At 40.2% G+C, this 14,934-nt stretch overlaps 1 pseudogene; it reads right to left on the reverse strand.

Moving 5' to 3' along the window:
- LOC122907421 overlaps positions 1–13,527 on the reverse strand; it is a 31,267-nt pseudogene extending 17,740 nt beyond the window's left edge.
- Between the last annotated feature and the right edge of the window lie 1,407 nt (positions 13,528–14,934).

The following is a 14,934-nucleotide window of genomic DNA, read 5'->3' on the forward strand; positions in this document are numbered from 1 at the left end:
TTAGTTTGGACAAAGTCTAATGTATCCCTATTTCTTTTATGGACCATTTCTCCAGAGTTGCCTCTGCATCTTTGTAAAAGAAGTTGTCCATATGTATGTATGTGAGTCTGTTTCTTGAATCTATTCTGTTTCATTGATCTGTGTGAGCAGTGCATTCTCTTGTACAGGATTAGGTAAGTCTTGAAATCTGGTAGTGTTAATTCTCCAACTTTGATTTTTTTTAAGAATTTATTTACTTATTTGACAGAGAGAAAGAGATCACAATTAGGCAGAGAGTCAGGCAGAGGGAGAGGGGGAAGCAGGCTCCCCACTGAGCAGAGAGCCCAATGCGGGGCTTGATCCCAGGATCCTGAGATCATGACCTGAGTTGAAGGCAGAGGCTTAACCCACTGAGCCACCCAGGCACCCGTGATCGTTTTTTTAAAAGTCATTTTGGCTGGTCTGGTTTCTTTGGCTATTCTCCACATGTCCATATAAATTTTAGAACCAACTTGTCAATATCTACAAGAAAGTCTGTTGGGATTTTAATTTTGATTGCACTGACTCTATAAATCAATTTGGAAAGAGTTCATATCTCACAAATATTGAGTCTCCCAACTCATGAACATGGTATACTTCTCTGTTTACCTAGGTCTTTAATTCCTTCCAGCCATGTTTTGTAGTCTTTACAGTGCAAGTTGTGGTTGGCAGAGTTCAAAGATGTACCCCAAGGGACGCCTGGGTGGCTCAGTCAGTTAAGTGTCTGCCTTTGGCTCTGGTCATGATCCCAGGGTCATGGGATTGAGCTCCACATCAGGCTCCCTGCTCAGTGGGGAGCCTGCCCGGCTTCTCCCTCTGCCAGCCACCCCTCCTGCTTGTGTTCTGTCTCTCTCTGACAAATAAATAAATAACATCTTAAAGCAAGCAAATGAACAAACAAAAAAAAGATATCCACCAAAATTCCTGTCTCCTGGGATAGGCACCCTGTGTAATCTCCTCCCCTTGAGTGTGGGTAGGACCCATGAGTATAGCGTGTGGGTAGGACCCATTACATGCCTGTAATGAGGTTACTAATGGTTGATTCTGAGTTAATAAAAAGGACGTAATCTTACATGGCCCTAATTTTATTAGGGGAGTTCTTAAAAGAGGATGAAACACTGAAAAGACTTTCCTGTTGGCCTCAAGGACAATGGCTTCCCTGAGGTCTCCAGCTGCAGTGAACTAAATTCTGCCTGCGAGCTGATTGCGTTTTTAAGAGGTCCCCAAGCATCAGAGGAGACCACGGCTTCAATTGACAGTTTGCTCATGGCCTGGGTGACCCGAGCAGAGGATTCAGATATGCTGTGTCCAGACTCTTGACCCACAGAAACTGTGAGTAGACTTCTAAGCTATTGAGGTTATGATAGTCTGCAGCACAGCAAAACTAATCCATAGGCCTTGAAAATCTTCTGTCAGATTTGTCCTTGTTTCAGATTTTCGGAAACAGCTAAAAATGTCAATGAACTTGTTTTCTTAATTTCATTAGATAGAATATGGAAATACAATGGATTTTTGTATGTTGATCATGGATTCTGCTGGACTGCTAAGTTCATTTCACAGATTTATTAGGATTTTCTATATGTAGGATAATAGAAAAAACATCCCATAGAGGGTCTACGTATAGAATAATGTGAAAATTAAAACATTATTTTGTCCCTTCCAGTCAGCAAACCTTTAATTTATTTCTCTTGCCTACTTACTGCTCTGGCTAGATCTTTCAGTTCAGTGTTGAACAGAAGTGGTAAAAGAGGACATCTTTGCCTTGTTCTCATCTTAGGGAAAGGCATTCAGCTGCTCACTCTTAGTTTAGGGATTTTTTGTATATGTCTATTATCATGTTGAGGAAGTTCCCTTGTGTTCCTCATTGGGTTTCTTTTTGTTGTTGTTGTTGTTGTTGTTTTTAATGAGAAATAGATGTTGGATTTTGTCAAAAATTTTTTGCATCTGTTGGGATGACCATGTGATTTTTCTCCTCTATTCCACCAATATGGTGAATTACATAAACTGATTTTCTCATGGTGAACCAACTTTGGATCCCTGGGACGTGTATCAATAGGCTACGATGCATTATCCGTTTGCTATATCATTGGACTCTATTTGTTAATATTTTGTTTATAATTCTATGTTCTGGTTTGTTCCTTTCTTTTCTTATAATTCTTTGATTTTAGTAATAGATAATACAGATCTCATACAATGAGATAGGAAAGGTTCTCTCTTCAGTTTTCTGGGAGATTTTGTATAAATGTGTATTACCTTTTCCTTAAATATTTTACAGAAATTACCAAATTCACCACTAGAATTGACTACCTTTGGGCTGTGGTTTTCTCTGTGGGAATATTTTAAGTTACCAATTCTATTTATTTACTTTTCAATAGGTCTTTTAGGGTTTTCTATTTGTTCTTGAGTCATTCTTGGCAATTTTATCTTCCTAGGATTTTTTTTCCATTTTATCTCAGTTGCATCATGTCTTGGTGTCATATTTTGGTTTATAGTAAGAAATCTGTATTTGGTCTTTGGCCTTGCACAGAACTTCTAAAAACCTTGGGGTTTTTCTAAGTAACGAGATTGATAAAGGTGTCTTTTGTTGTGAATAAGGTGACCTGTGGAAAGCCCCTAGACAACCTAAAGATGGGGACTGGTTACCAGGGGAACCAGCCCTGTGATTAAAAGATTCGAAATTTTGGGCCCCACCCCCACAGCACCAGGCACCTCAGGCAAGGGAAGAGGCACTGGAGATTCAACAAGTGGCCAATGATTTAATCAATTGTGTTTATGTGCATGAAGCCTCCATAAAACCCAAAGGAATGAATACACGGAGAGTGGCATAGGAGAGCTGAGCTCAGAGAGGGCATGGAAGCTTTCTGCACCTTTCCCTATACCTTACCCTCTGTATCTCTTTGATCTAGCTACTCCCAAATTATATCATTTTTAAATAAACCAGTGATACAGTAAGTAACATGTTTCTCTGAGTTCTGGAAACTACCCATGCAAATTAATCAAACCTGAGGAGGGGTCGGGGAATGTCTGATTTATAAACAGTCATTCTGATGCACAGGTGACATCCTGGACTTTGAACTGGTACCCGAAGTTGGGCTAAGCAAGTCATAATGGACTGAGTTCTTGACCTGTGGGGTCTGATGCTATCTCCAGGTGGATAGTGTCAGCATGGGTTTGGACTTGTGGGATACACAGTTGGTGTTACAAAATTGCTTGGTAACATGGAGGAAAAATCATACACTAGAGTCAGTATGAAGTTATTCATAATTTTCCCTTATCATTTTTTAATATTTGTAGAATCTGTAGTAATGCATCTTCTTTCATTCATGACATGTACTTCTGTATTCTTTTCTTTTATATTGGTTAGTCTGACAAAAGGTTTATCAATCTTTGGACATTTTCAAAGAACCAGTTTTGGTTGCTTTATTTTCTCTGTTGTGTTTCTGTTTTCTATTTCATGGATTTGTTTTTTGATATTTATTATTTCCTTCTATTTACTATAGGCATGATTTGTTATTCTTAAATAGTTTATTTAGGCAGAAACTCAGATTATTGGTCTTAGATATGTAATTTTTAAAAAAGATTTTATTTATTTATGACAGATATGGAGAGAGGGAACATAAGCGGGGTTTGGGGAGGGCAGAGCTAGAGAGGGACAAGCAGGCTTCCTGCTGAGCAGGGAGCTTGATATGGGGCTGATCCCAGGACACTGGGATCATGACCTGAGCCAAAGGCAGATGCTTAACGACTGAGCCACCCAGGCACCTCTAGACATGTAATTTTTCTAATGTAAGTATTTAAAGTATTTTTTTCTCTAGGTATCACTTTCTCTACATTTCATAAATTTTACATTATGTTTTCACTTTCATCCAGTTCAAGATATTTTTATATATTTTTATTTTTTTAAGATTTTATTTATTTATTTGATAGAGAGAGAGCTCACAAGTAGGCAGAGAGGGAGGTGGAGAGAAGAGGACGAAGCAGGCTCCCTGCCGAACAGAGAGACCTACGCCGATCCCAGAACCCTTGGATCACAACCTGAGCCGAAGACAGAGGCTTTAACCCACTGAGCCACACGGGTGCCCCTCAAGATATTTTTTTTTTCGGGAGGAGTCAAGATGGCGGAGAAGTAGCAGGCTGAGACTACCTCAGCTAGCAGGAGATCAGCTAGAGAGCTTATCTAAAGATTGCAAACATCTGCAAATCCATCGGCAGATCGAAGAGAAGAAGAACAGCAATTCTAGAAACAGAAAAACAACCACTTTCTGAAAGGTAAGACTGGCGGAGAAGTGAATCCAAAGCGACGGGAAGATAGACCCCGGGGGGAGGGGCCGGCTCCCGGCAAGCGGCGGAGCAACGGAGCACAAAATCGGGACTTTTAAAAGTCTTGTTCCGCTGAGGGACATCGCTCCGGAGGCTAAACCGGGGCGAAGCCCAAGCGGGGTCGGTGTGACCTCAGGTCCCGCAGGGTCACAGAAGGATCGGGGGTGTCTGAGTGTTGCAGAGCTTGCGGGTATTGGAACTGGAAAGCAGGCTGCAGAGACGGAGCCGACAGTGAGCTCGCAGCTCGGAGTTGCCTTGAACCGGTCGCAGGCTCGGTGAGCTCAGAGCGCGGCCGGAGGTTAGGCAGACGCGAGTTACTAGGAGCTGTTCGCTGAGGGCGCACTGGGGAGCGGGGCCCCGGGCTCTCGGCTCCTCCGGGCTGGAGACCAGGAGGCCGCCATTTGTATTCCCGTCCTCCGGAACTCTACAGAAAGCGCTCAGGGAACAAAAGCTCCTGAAAGCAAAGCCAAGCAGATCACTCAGCCCGGCCCCTGCTAAGGGCGGTGCAATTCCGCCTGGGGCAAAGACACTTGAGAATCACTACAACAGGCCCCTCCCCCAGAAGATCAACAAGAAATCCAGGCAAGACCAAGTTCACCTACCAAGGAGTGCAGTTTCAATACCAAGGAGAGAGCAGCAGAATTCCAGAGGAGGAGAAAACAAAACACGGAACTCATGGCTTTCTGCCTGTGATATTTTAGTCTTGCAATTAATTTAATTTTTTTCTTTTTCATTTTTTTTCTCTTCTTCTGCTAAAATTTTTTATAACTTTTACCCTTTTCTTTTTTAAAGTTTTTTAACTAGATTATCTAATATATATATATTTTTTTCTTTTTTATACTTTTCTTTATTCATTTACTTTTTTTTTAATTCTTTTTTTTTCTTTTTTTTCTTTCTTTCTTTTTGAACCTCTTTTTATCCCCAAATCAGAAGAGATCCTAATCTCTTCAATCTTTTTTTCTTAATTCTTTTTTAAATTCTTCATTGAATTTTTAATTCAATCTCTTTTTTTTAATTCCTTTTTCTTTTTTTTCTTTCTTTCTTTTTGAACCTCTTTTTATCCCCAAATCAGAAAGAGATCCCAATCAGAAGAGATTGGGAGATCCCAATCAAAGGAGATCCCAATCAGAGGAGATCCCTCACCCAATCGTGAGGGGGGAGAAATCCGCCCTCACGATTTGGGATCTCTTCTGATTTGGTTTAAGCATATTTTCCTGGGATTGTTGCCACCCTTTTAGTATTTTACTTGCTCCTTCATATACTCTTAGCTGGACAATATGACAAGGCAGAAAAATTCACAACAAAAAAAAGAACAAGAGGCAGTACCGAAGGCTAGGGACCTAATCAATACAGACATTGGTAATATGTCAGATCTAGAGTTCAAAATGACAATTCTCAAGGTTATAGCCGGGCTTGAAAAAGGCATGGAAGATATTAGAGAAACCATCTCCAGAGATATAAAAGCCCTTTATGGAGAAATAAAAGAACTAAAATCTAACCAAGTTGAAATCAAAAAAGCTATTAATGAAGTTCAATCAAAAATGGAGGCTCTCACTGCTCGGATAAATGAGGCAGAAGAAAGAATTAGCGATATAGAAGACCAAATGACAGAGAATAAAGAAGCTGAGCAAAAGAGGGACAAACAGCTACTGGACCATGAGGGGAGAATTTGAGAGATAAGTGACACCATAAGACGAAACAACATTAGAATAATTGGGATTCCAGAAGAAGAAGAAAGAGAGAGGGGAGCAGAAGGTATACTGGAGAGAGTTATGGGGGAGAATTTCACCAATATGGCAAAGGGAAGGAGCATCAAAATTCAGGAGGTTCAGTGAACACCCCTCAAAATCAATAAGAATAGGCCCACACCCCGTCACCTAATAGTAAAATTTACAAGCCTTAGTGACAAAGAGAAAATCCTGAAAGCAGCCCGGGAAAAGAAGTCTGTAACATACAATGGTAAAAGTATTAGATTGGCAGCTGACTTATCCACAGAGACCTGGCAGGCCAGAAAGAGCTGGCATGACATTTTCAGAGCACTAAACGAGAAAAACATGCAGCCAAGAATACTATATCCAGCTAGGCTATCATTGAAAATAGAAGGAGAGATTAAAAGCTTCCAGGACAAACAAAAACTGAAAGAATTTGCAAACACCAAACCAGCTCTACAGGAAATACTGAAAGGGGTCCTCTAAGCAAAGAGAGAGCCTACAAGTGGTAGATCAGAAAGGAACAGAGACAATATACAGTAACAGTCACCTTACACGCAATACAATGGCACTAAAATCATATCTTTCAATAGTTACCCTGAATGTTAATGGGCTAAATGCCCCAATCAAAAGACACAGGGTATCAGAATGGATAAAAAAACAAAACCCATCTATATGTTGCCTCCAAGAAACTCATTTTAAGCCCGAAGACACCTCCAGACTTAAAGTGAGGGGGTGGAAAAGAATTTACCATGCTAATGGACAACAGAAAAAAGCAGGAGTGGCAATCCTTATATCAGATCAATTAGATTTTAAGCCGAAGACTATAATAAGAGATGAGGAAGGACACTATATCATACTCAAAGGGTCTGTCCAACAAGAAGATCTAACAATTTTAAATATCTATGCCCCCAACGTGGGCGCAGCCAACTATATAAACCAATTAATAATAAAATCAAAGAAACACATCAACAATAATACAATAATAGTAGGGGACTTTAACACTCCCCTCACTGAAATGGACAGATCATCCAAGCAAAAGATCAACAGGGAAATAAAGGCCTTAAATGATACACTGGATGAGATGGACATCACAGATATATTCACAACATTTCATCGCAAAGCATCAGAATACACATTCTTCTCTAGTGCACATGGAACATTCTCCAGAATAGATCACATCCTCGGTCCTAAATCAGGACTCAACCGGTATCAAAAGATTGGGATCATTCCCTGCATATTTTCAGACCACAATGCTCTGAAGCTAGAACTCAACCACAAGAGAAAGTTTGGAAAGAACACAAATACATGGAGACTAAACAGCATCCTTCTAAAGAATGAATGGGTCAACCGGGAAATTAAAGAAGAATTGAAAAAAATCATGGAAACAAATGATAATGAAAATACAACGGTTCAAAATCTGTGGGACACAACAAAGGCAGTCCTGAGAGGAAAATATATAGCGGTACAAGCTTTTCTCAAGAAACAAGAAAGGTCTCAGGTACACAACCTAACCCTACACCTAAAGGAGCTGGAGAAAGAACAAGAAAGAAACCCTAAGCCCAGCAGGAGAAGAGAAATCATAAAGATCAGAGCAGAAATCAATGAAATAGAAACCAAAAAAACAATAGAACAAATCAACGAAACTAGGAACTGGTTCTTTGAAAGAATTAATAAAATTGATAAACCCTTGGCCAGACTTATCAAAAAGAAAAGAGAAAGGACCCAAATAAATAAAATCATGAATGAAAGAGGAGAGATCACAACTAACACCAAAGCAAATACAAACTATTATAAGAACATACTATGAGCAACTCTACGCCAACAAATTTGACAATCTGGAAGAAATGGATGCATTCCTAGAAACATATAAACTACCAAAATTGAACCAGGAAGAAATAGAAAGCCTAAACAGACCCATAACCAGTAAGGAGATTGAAACAGTCATTAAAAATCTCCAAACAAACAAAAGCCCAGGGCCAGATGGCTTCCCGGGGGAATTCTACCAAACATTTAAAGAAGAACTAATTCCTATTCTCCTGAAACTGTTCCAAAAAATAGAAATGGAAGGAAAACTCCCAAACTCATTTTATGAGGCCAGCATCACCTTGATCCCAAAACCAGACAAGGATCCCATCAAAAAAGAGAGCTATAGACCAATATCCTTGATGAACACAGATGCAAAAATTCTCACCAAAATACTAGCCAATAGGATTCAACAGTACATTAAAAGGATTATTCACCACGACCAAGTGGGATTTATCCCAGGGCTGCAAGGTTGGTTCAACATCTGCAAATCAGTCAATGTGATACAACACATCAATAAAAGAAAGAACAAGAACCATATGATACTCTCAATAGATGCTGAAAAAGCATTTGACAAAGTACAGCATCCCTTCCTGATCAAAACCCTTCAAAGTGTAGGGATAGAGGGCACATACCTCAATATCATCAAAGCCATCTATGAAAAACCCACTGCAAATATCATTCTCAATGGAGAAAAACTGAAAGCTTTTCCACTAAGGTCAGGAACACGGCAGGGATGTCCATTATCACCACTGCTATTCAACGTAGTACTAGAAGTCCTAGCCTCAGCAATCAGACCACAAAAGGAAATTAAAGGCATCCAAATCGGCAAAGAAGAAGTCAAACTATCACTCTTCGCAGATGATATGATACTCTATGTGGAAAACCCAAAAGACTCCACTCCAAAACTGCTAGAACTTGTACAGGAATTCAGTAAAGTGTCAGGATATAAGATCAATGCACAGAAATCAGTTGCATTTCTCTATACCAACAACAAGACAGAAGAAAGAGAAATTAAGGAGTCAATCCCATTTACAATTGCACCCCAAACCATAAGATACCTAGGAATAAACCTAACCAAAGAGGCTAAGAATCTATACTCAGAAAACTATAAAGTACTCATGAAAGAAATTGAGGAAGACACAAAGAAATGGAAAAATGTTCCATGCTCCTGGATTGGAAGAATAAATATTGTGAAAATGTCTATGATACCTAAAGCAATCTACACATTTAATGCAATTCCTATCAAAGTACCATCCATCTTTTTCAAAGAAATGGAACAAATAATTTTAAAATTTATATGGAACCAGAAAAGACCTCGAATAGCCAAAGGGATATTGAAAAACAAAGCCAAAGTTGGTGGCATCACAATTCCGGACTTCAAGCTTTATTACAAAGCTGTCATCATCAAGACAGCATGGTACTGGCACAAAAACAGACACATAGACCAATGGAACAGAATAGAGAGCCCAGAAATAGACCCTCAACTCTATGGTCAACTAATCTTCGACAAAGCAGGAAAGAATGTCCAATGGAAAAAAGACAGCCTCTTCAATAAATGGTGCTGGGAAAATTGGACAGCCACGTGCAGAAAAATGAAATTGGACCATTTCCTTACACCACACACAAAAATAGATTCAAAATGGATTAAGGACCTCAATGTGAGAAAGGAATCCATCAAAATCCTTGAGGAGAACACAGGCAGCAACCTCTTCGACCTCAGCCGCAGCAACATCTTCCTAGGAACATCGCCAAAGGCAAGGGAAGCAAGGGCAAAAACGAACTTTTGGGATTTCATCAAGATCAAAAGCTTTTGCACAGCAAAGGAAACAGTTAACAAAACCAAAAGACAACTGACAGAATGGGAGAAGATATTTGCAAACGACATATCAGATAAAGGACTAGTGTCCAAAATCTATAAAGAACTTAACAAACTCAACACCCAAAGAACAAATAATCCAATCAAGAAATGGGCAGAGGACATGAACAGACGTTTCTGCAAAGAAGACATCCAGATGGCCAACAGACACATGAAAAAGTGCTCCATATCACTCGGCATCAGGGAAATACAAATCAAAACCACAATGAGATATCACCTCACACCAGTCAGAATGGCTAAAATCAACAAGTCAGGAAATGACAGATGCTGGCGAGGATGCGGAGAAAGGGGAACCCTCCTACACTGTTGGTGGGAATGCAAGCTGGTGCAACCACTCTGGAAAACAGCATGGAGGTTCCTCAAAATGTTGAAAATAGAACTGCCCTATGACCCAGCAATTGCACTACTGGGAATTTACCCTAAAGATACAAACGTAGTGATCCAAAGGGGCACGTGCACCCGAATGTTTATAGCAGCAATGTCCACAATAGCCAAACTATGGAAAGAACCTAGATGTCCATCAACAGATGACTGGATCAAGAAGATGTGGTATATATACACAATGGAATACTATGCAGCCATCCAAAGAAACGAAATCTTGCCATTTGCGACAACATGGATGGAACTAGAGCGTATCATGCTTAGCGAAATAAGTCAAGCGGAGAAAGACAACTATCATATGATCTCCCTGATATGAGGGAGTGGTGATGCAACATGGGGGCTTAAGTGGGTAGGAGAAGAATCCATGAAACAAGATGGGATAGGGAGGGAGACAAACCATAAGTGACTCTTAATCTCACGAAACAAACTGTGGGTTGCTGGGGGGAGGGGGGTTGGGAGAAGGGGTGTAAGGTTATGGACATTGGGGAGGGTATGTGCTTTTGGGTAAATTGGAAGGGGAGATGAACCATGAGAGACTATGGACTCTGAAAAACAGTCTGAGGGGTTTGAAGTGGCGGGGGGGTGGGAGGTTGGGGTACCAGGTGGTGGGTATTATAGAGGGCACGGCTTGCATGGAGCACTGGGTGTGGTGAAAAAATAATGAATACTGTTTTTCTGAGAATAAATAAATTGGAAAAAAAATTAAAAAAATAAATAAATAAAATAAAAAAAAGATTTTTTTCTTCAATTTATTTATTTTCAGAAAAACAGTACTCATCATTTTTTCACCACACCCAGTGCTCCATGCAAGCCATGCCCTCTACAATACCCACCACCTGGTACCCCAACCTCCCACCCCCCCGCCACTTCAAACCCCTCAGACTGTTTTTCAGAGTCCATAGTCTCTCATGGTTCACCTCCCCTTCCAATTTACCCAAATTCCCTACTCCTCTCTAATGCCTCAAGATATTTTTTAAAGATTTATTGATTTTACAGAGAGAGAGAGAGGGAGAGTGTACAAATCAGGTAGGGGCAGAGGGAAAGAGAGAATCTTCAGAGAGACTCACAGCTGAGCGTGAAGCCCAATACAAATCCCCAACAGGGCTCTATCCCAAGACCCTGAGATCATGACCTGAGCCGAAATCAAGAGTTTTCTGCTTAACCGATTTAGCCATCCAGGTGCCCCCTATTCAAGATATTTTAAAATTTGTCTTGTGATTTCTGTTTTGATCCAGGGTTACTTAGAAGTGTATTGTTTAACTTCCAAATTATTGGTGATTTCCCTATTTTCTTTCTGTTTTTGACATCTGATTAATTCTGTGGGGACTAGAAAACACATGTGCTATTAAATAATTCTTCTTATATTTACTGAGACTTGTTTAAGAGTCTAGCATATGGTCTATTCTGGAGAATCCCTAATGTGTATTTGAATGTCTAATTCTGATATTTTGGGGAGGAATGTTCAAGTCTTTATATTCATATTGAGTTTCTGTCTAGGTCAATCAATTTCTGAGAAAGGAGTATTGAATTCTCCGTCTATAATTGTTGAATTGTCTCTATTTCCTTTCAGTCCTGTCAGTTTTTTCTTTATGTATTTTGAGACTCTCTTGTCAGTTGCAAATACACTATTTAATATGATATTTCCCTGATGGATTATTCATCATATTTATAAAAATTTTGGAGATTGAAAAATTTACTTGACAATTACTTTTTCAAATAATTTTCCTATTCTTTCTCTTCCTTTCCTGTTTTTCTTAGACTCCCACTGCATGTATGTTGTTGTACCTTGCTGGACTTTGAACCTCTGTCTATTTTTCTTCAAATCAATTCTTGCGGTTCTTCAGTTTGGATAATTTCCATTGATCAGTCTTCAATGTCACTGATTCTTCTGCCAACTCTAATCCCCACTGAGCCTCTCTAGTGAGTTTTAAATTTCAGTTATTGTATTTTTTAACTATAAAATTTCTGTTCAAATCTTTATAATAGTTTCTATTCCTCTATTGAGATTTTGTGAAGTCGTTGTATTAATATGTTCAGGCTACTATAATAGAATACCACAGATTAGGTGGTCTAAACAATGTTTATTTTCTCAGTTTGAAGTCTAGATGTTCCAGATCAAGGACCTGCGAGATGGATGTCCAGTGAGGACTTTCTTCCCAGTTTGCAAACAGCTGCTTTCTTGCTGAGCTCTCGCACTGGTGGAGAGAAAGAACGAAGAATGCCTCTTCCTCTTCTTCTATGGGTACCAGCCCAAGCCTGTGATCTCATTTAACCTTCATGACAGGATTCCTCACTATCACTATGTCTAAATACAGTCACATTGAGGGTTAGAGCTTCAACATATGCATTTTGGAGAACACAAACATTCAGTCCATAACAGTCATTGATAGAATATTTTCTGTTGATTATTTGACAGTTTCCTTTACTTCTTTGAACATATTCATACTAGCCCTTTTGAAATTCTTGTTACTGAATCAAACATCTGATTCCTCTCAGAGTCACTTTCTGTTGACTATGTTCCTTCCCTTGAGTACAGACTGCAACTTCCTGTTTTTAGCATGTAATTTTATTAAAATATTCCATTTATTTATTTGACAGAGAGAGAGAGAGATCAGGCAGAGAGAGAGTCAGAGAGAGAGGGAGAAGCAGGCTCCCTGCTGAGGAGAGAGCCCAAGGAGGGGCTTGAACCCAGGACCTGAGATCATGATGTGAGCCAAAGGCGCCACCCAGTCACCCCTGCAGGTAATTTTTTTAATGGAAAAACAAACATTTTAGATAATATGAGGATTGTTGATGTTGTTTTAGTAACTGCTACCTGTTCATGTCCTTCTGTGATAAACCTGGCTTACAATGGTGATGTGTGCCTTAGGATGGAGACCTCATGGTACTGTGTTCAGTTCTTGAGGACACCCATTTAGTGTCCCTCACAAGACATTCTTGTCTCAGATGGATCTTTACTACACTCTCCCCTGGCATTCTTAGCAACTGTCTTCCTTGTTGCAGTTACCCAGTCTTTGAGGTGTGGGGCATTCAGGGCCAGGGGTTCAGGAAAGCTCAGGGGCTAATCAGTTTTCCTTGGTTGTTATGTGTGTCCCCCACTCTTCCCCCTGGCTGCTATTGTTGCCACAAATTTACTATGGTGTTTCCTCATCACAGGGGCTGTAAGGCAGGCATCAAGCACCCAGGTCCTATGGAGGAGAAAGGAACACATATTAGTCTCTTCTCCGGTGGTGGTACTATGCCTGCCTCTGACCAGGCCGCTCTGTACAAAATGAATACCCCCTCTCCCTTCCCTAAGAGTAAGTCACCATCTTTACTTCAGTTGTTCAACTTTATACCTTTTTCTTGCAGATCTTTGGCATCTCCAAGGTTGTACTTGGTGAAGGGGGCTAGCAATGGGCACTGGTTTGCCATCTTTTCAGGACTTCCTACTTCCTTGATTCATGCCTATCTTCTCTTGTAGACTGATGGCCTCATGAAGGTTGGCCTTGTCCCTCACTGCTGGGGCCTAGAACAGTGCCCATTACATAGGAAATATTCAATAAAAATGTCCCAAATGAATTGCCTACTTCCTTTTGGAAAGGCTCTGTTGTCTCTTGATTTTTTTACTCCTTCTCGGGGCCCTTTTCAGACTCCCTCCTCTCACAGGCCCTGAAATATTATTTCAAAGTTTCTGTCCTAAACTACATCCTTTCTCTTTCCCTGGGAATCTCATCCATATAAATAACTTAAATTACATGATGATGACTCCTGATTCTGGAATTTGTGAAAACTAAATTTCTTTCTTGAATCTAAGACTGTAATCTAACAATGATGGGCCTGGCTCGTGTCCTACCAATGATCCAGGTTCAATGTGATCAAAACTAAATTAACATGTTTCCCTGAAACTGGTATCCATCCTTCCATTCCTGAGTGGAGGGGTCTCTGTGGACTTTTCCCTCTCTGCCATCACTCTCATGTCATGTCTTTTGTGAGCTCATGAAATCCTGTAGACTCAGCCTCCTTTATGTGTTTTGTACTTATCTCCTTCTCCTCAACCCAGTGACCACTGCTTTGGATCTGACCTTGATCATTTTTCACCTAAGTAACTGCATGGACAATAGTCATCTTGCCTTTAGTTATTACTTCCTCTAGTTCAACCTCTGCATGGGTCCTAAAGAGAACTGTTACAAATGCCATTAATTAATTATGCCTTTATGTGATTAAATCCTATATCACTTGGCTCCCTGTGACCTTTTAGAGAACTCCAAATTCTTCAGTATGTATCTAGGATAACTCTGTGATCCATAAAGTAAACTGCATGAGGGTAGGGAGCATGGCTGTCTCATTGCATTCAGTGTCCAGGAAAGTACCTGGCACAGAGTTGCTGCTCGGTAAATATTTGTTGAATGATTGAGTGAATGAATATCTTTGCACACCACTCCAGCTTCATTTCTTTTTCTTTTTTTTTAAGATTTTATTTATTTGTTCGAGAGAGAGACAGAGAGACAGAGAGCACAAGCAGGGGAAAGGAGAAGCAGGCTCCCTGTTGAACGGGGAGACCAATGTGGGACCCAATTCCAGGACCCTGGGATCATGACCTGAGCTGAAAGCAGACACTTAAATGACTAAGCCACCCAGGCGTTCCCTCCAACTTCATTTCTTGATGTATCCTCCACTCCACTTTTAACTACACTAAAAACTACTATATAGTCACATATAGCTGAACACTTCATCTTGAGACAGCTGAGATCGGGATGTCTGGTGCATAGAGTAAGTGATATCTCTCCCCCACCCACCCCACATATCTATGGCCACTGATTTAAATGAGGGCAGAGAAAC

The sequence above is a fragment of the Neovison vison genome, chromosome 5 (genome assembly GCF_020171115.1).
Source record: "Neovison vison isolate M4711 chromosome 5, ASM_NN_V1, whole genome shotgun sequence".
In the NCBI taxonomy this organism is placed as follows: Eukaryota; Metazoa; Chordata; class Mammalia; order Carnivora; family Mustelidae; genus Neogale; species Neogale vison.